The 5000-nt window shown below is 53.4% G+C and overlaps 1 non-coding gene across 1 annotated transcript in view; it reads left to right on the plus strand.

The window, feature by feature from the left end:
- Window positions 1-3690: 3690 nt before the first annotated feature.
- The window catches only part of LOC124584118, a 1910-nt gene continuing 600 nt past the window's right edge, over window positions 3691-5000 (plus strand). The window contains exon 1 of the ribosomal RNA XR_006974528.1: window positions 3691-5000. This exon is cut by the window's right edge and continues 600 nt beyond it. This is a non-coding gene — a ribosomal RNA (small subunit ribosomal RNA).

Below are 5000 nucleotides of genomic sequence, written 5' to 3' on the forward strand. Positions count from 1 at the left end.
AAACGTATACACGGCGCTGATTAGTAATAGATAGAGCCATCAGAATACAGATAATGTATACAACTGTCCGTATACATGCTGAAAGACTCTGCTCACAATCACACGTCAGCCAGACACTCTTATCACGCACTACTCTCTGCCTGTAACAGGCACACAGACAATATGTAAGCACCAGCATGGAACAACACCCAGTGCATCCTCTCTGCCACATTAGACAATCCACACTATCATAACCAGACCGGGAGGTCCACTCGGAAAACAGAATATCCCACCCTTCCGACAACCACCATTGCTCAGCTAAGCCACCAACACCCACACATGTCCTACACAGGGGTGCACCCAACATCACAATACTGCCTCCTGTCACACCACAAAAACAATGGCAGGAATGAAAGACACAGGTCTGCCACAAGCATGGAATCAGAGCGCCGCCTGTCATGAGCCAAAGGTGCACCCTGACGTGCCAAATCAGATGATGCCGCAGTCATTTACTTACGATAATCACAATCAACAAACCGGCCCCCCCCCCCCAAAACACCTTTCCTTACAACAATGTGTACCTTAACCTAACCCGTATTGTGCCTTAACCTAACCCGTATTGTGCCTTAACCTAACCCGTATTGTGCCTTAACCTAACCCGTATTGTGCCTTAACCTAACCCGTATTGTGCCTTAACCTAACCCGTATTGTGCCTTAACCTAACCCGTATTGTGCCTTAACCTAACCCGTATTGTGCCTTAACCTAACCCGTATTGTGCCTTAACCTAACCCGTATTGTGCCTTAACCTAACCCGTATTGTGCCTTAACCTAACCCGTATTGTGCCTTAACCTAACCCGTATTGTGCCTTAACCTAACCCGTATTGTGCCTTAACCTAACCCGTATTGTGCCTTAACCTAACCCGTGTTGTGCCTTAACCTAACCCGTGTTGTGCCTTAACCTAACCCGTGTTGTGCCTTAACCTAACCCGTGTTGTGCCTTAACCTAACCCGTGTTGTGCCTTAACCTAACCCGTGTTGTACCTTAACCTAACCCGTGTTGTACCTTAACCTAACCCGTGTTGTACCTTAACCTAACCCGTGTTGTACCTTAACCTAACCCGTGTTGTACCTTAACCTAACCCGTGTTGTACCTTAACCTAACCTATGTTGCGCCTTAACCTAACCTATGTTGCGCCTTAACCTAACCTATGTTGCGCCTTAACCTAACCTATGTTGCGCCTTAACCTAACCCATATTGTACCTTAACCTAACCCATATTGTACCTTAACCTAACCCATATTGTACCTTAACCTAACCCATGTTGCGCCTTAACCTAACCCATGTTGCGCCTTAACCTAACCTATGTTGCGCCTTAACCTAACCCATGTTGCGCCTTAACCTAACCCATGTTGCGCCTTAACCTAACCCATGTTGCGCCTTAACCTAACCCATGTTGCGCCTTAACCTAACCCATGTTGCGCCTTAACCTAACCCATGTTGCGCCTTAACCTAACCCATGTTGCGCCTTAACCTAACCCATGTTGCGCCTTAACCTAACCCATGTTGCGCCTTAACCTAACCCATGTTGCGCCTTAACCTAACCCATGTTGCGCCTCAACCTAACCCATGTTGCGCCTCAACCTAACCTATGTTGCGCCTCAACCTAACCTATGTTGCGCCTCAACCCAACACACGTTGGGCCTTAACCCAACACACGTTGGGCCTTAACCCAACACACGTTGGGCCTTAACCCAACACACGTTGGGCCTTAACCCAACACACGTTGGGCCTTAACCCAACACACGTTGGGCCTTAACCCAACACACGTTGGGCCTTAACCCAACACACGTTGGGCCTTAACCCAACACACGTTGGGCCTTAACCCAACACACGTTGGGCCTTAACCCAACACACGTTGGGCCTTAACCCAACACACGTTGGGCCTTAACCCAACACACGTTGGGCCTTAACCCAACACACGTTGGGCCTTAACCCAACACACGTTGGGCCTTAACCTGCTCTGTAATTGTCATACGACGCGTTAAATTAGTGTAGTGTTGCCTAACTGCAACCCCCGCAATATAGTTTGCTACTCGCACTGCCCGGTCCCCAGAGTATCGCTTCATGTGAAACACCTTGCAGCTATACACTGTAATGCGGATGGCAGTAGGACGTACATGCTCAATGCCCTTCGCAGTTGTTCATTGGCATTCGCATGGCGAAGCACAGCCTACGTTGTGGTACGGCTTGTGTCAACTGTCCGCTGATGTTGTACGTCCAAATCACACACTGTACTGCACATTGGTCCTCATGTACTGAATGATACATCGTGGTACATGTGTGACCGTACCACGACTGCGCCAACAACGGCGAACCATACGGTCCAAATATTGTGCACTCAGCTACGTGTCGTCTCCCTATAAGAGCTGGATTGCAGTATGGTATGCCGTGGATGGCGATCAGCATGAGCCGTCTGTTGATGTAGTGGCGCGTGTTGTCAGACGTAGTCGTCTCCTCTCACACACCGTGATAGCATGGTGCACTGCGTTCCACATCTGCGACATGCGACAGAGGCCGGTTGACAGTCGTTCGCGCAATGGACATCGCATACGTACGGGGGCCACCTTCCACGTGTTCGCGAAGCGTGCACATGTTGTTGCGTGTATGTGGGCAGACATAGTGTGTCGTGACACCTGACACAGGCATGCAACAATCGTTGAATTTGCAAATAGCGATGGACGTCTACGTTTGCTGGTGACGTTACGCAAATGAACAACTGGTAAACCGTTGTGGTGCGGTTGTTCTCGCTAGAGGTGAATCAGTGATGGCGACGATCGGTTGAGCTACCAACCGGTTGTTTCAGCGATACCCACCATGCCCACGAACGTGAATGGCATGTGGGTGTGAAGCGATACGCGGCGGTGGCTGGGTGGGACCGTCCCCGGCCGGTGAGGGGGGGCCTCCCGGCGTGCTGGCCGCGCGGTGCGTGGGCGCACGCGCTACAGCCGGCTGGTGGGGGCGGCCAGTGGCAGGCGCGCCGGCCGACGGAGGCGGCAGGCGGCGCAGCTGCGCGCCGGCGCACCCTGCACGCGGCGCCGTGCGGCCAAAGTAGGTCCTCGCGGGCCCGGTGCGAAGCGCGGTGGACATCTGCAGTGTGCTGGTCCGATTGAGGACTGTGTGCGCTGAGGATGCGCCGCCGCCCGGCGCTCGGCGCCGCGACGCCGTCTGCTGCTCGGTCGCCTCTGCGGTTCTCGCAGGTGGATTGTATCGCAGCTGTGCGGACGTGTTGGCGCGTGCGCTGTGCTGGGAGAGTTCGCTTCGGCACCCAAGTGGGGCTTTTGTCCTTCTGTGGCGCTGGCGTTGGAGCTGCCGGCCACCGTAGGTGGCGCGTGTTGTCTCCCGCCGGCAATGCCACGACAGCACGCTCCCGGGCCTCTGTCGGCAGCGGCAAGCTCAGTTGGGAGCACGGGTGGTCGCACCTAAAGCGTCTACTCGCCAAACTCCGGGCGATTGCGCCACTCTCGAACCCGACCAAGTACTTAGGACGGCGCTGCGCGCCGCCGGGACCTGAGAGGGTTTCGAGGTGTATTGTGCAGGGGAGCTCAGCCTCCTCCTGTTTGCAGAATAATTGAGCGGACGCTTGCGTGTTCGCGCGGGCCCCCGGGACACACTCCCGGGCGGCCGGCTGCTCAGCTCTAGTTGACGCAGCTCCCTGGTTGATCCTGCCAGTAGTCATATGCTTGTCTCAAAGATTAAGCCATGCATGTCTCAGTACAAGCCGCATTAAGGTGAAACCGCGAATGGCTCATTAAATCAGTTATGGTTCCTTAGATCGTACCCACGTTACTTGGATAACTGTGGTAATTCTAGAGCTAATACATGCAAACAGAGTCCCGACCAGAGATGGAAGGGACGCTTTTATTAGATCAAAACCAATCGGTCGGCTCGTCCGGTCCGTTTGCCTTGGTGACTCTGAATAACTTTGGGCTGATCGCACGGTCCTCGTACCGGCGACGCATCTTTCAAATGTCTGCCTTATCAACTGTCGATGGTAGGTTCTGCGCCTACCATGGTTGTAACGGGTAACGGGGAATCAGGGTTCGATTCCGGAGAGGGAGCCTGAGAAACGGCTACCACATCCAAGGAAGGCAGCAGGCGCGCAAATTACCCACTCCCGGCACGGGGAGGTAGTGACGAAAAATAACGATACGGGACTCATCCGAGGCCCCGTAATCGGAATGAGTACACTTTAAATCCTTTAACGAGTATCTATTGGAGGGCAAGTCTGGTGCCAGCAGCCGCGGTAATTCCAGCTCCAATAGCGTATATTAAAGTTGTTGCGGTTAAAAAGCTCGTAGTTGGATTTGTGTCCCACGCTGTTGGTTCACCGCCCGTCGGTGTTTAACTGGCATGTATCGTGGGACGTCCTGCCGGTGGGGCGAGCTGAAGGCGTGCGACGCGCCTCGTGCGTGCTCGTGCGTCCCGAGGCGGACCCCGTTGCAATCCTACCAGGGTGCTCTTGAGTGAGTGTCTCGGTGGGCCGGCACGTTTACTTTGAACAAATTAGAGTGCTTAAAGCAGGCAAGCCCGCCTGAATACTGTGTGCATGGAATAATGGAATAGGACCTCGGTTCTATTTTGTTGGTTTTCGGAACCCGAGGTAATGATTAATAGGGACAGGCGGGGGCATTCGTATTGCGACGTTAGAGGTGAAATTCTTGGATCGTCGCAAGACGAACAGAAGCGAAAGCATTTGCCAAGTATGTTTTCATTAATCAAGAACGAAAGTTAGAGGTTCGAAGGCGATCAGATACCGCCCTAGTTCTAACCATAAACGATGCCAGCCAGCGATCCGCCGCAGTTCCTCCGATGACTCGGCGGGCAGCCTCCGGGAAACCAAAGCTTTTGGGTTCCGGGGGAAGTATGGTTGCAAAGCTGAAACTTAAAGGAATTGACGGAAGGGCACCACCAGGAGTGGAGCCTGCGGCTTAATTTGACTCAACACGGGAAACCTCACCA

Source organism: Schistocerca americana, unplaced genomic scaffold (assembly GCF_021461395.2).
Source record: "Schistocerca americana isolate TAMUIC-IGC-003095 unplaced genomic scaffold, iqSchAmer2.1 HiC_scaffold_47, whole genome shotgun sequence".
Taxonomy (NCBI): Eukaryota; Metazoa; Arthropoda; class Insecta; order Orthoptera; family Acrididae; genus Schistocerca; species Schistocerca americana.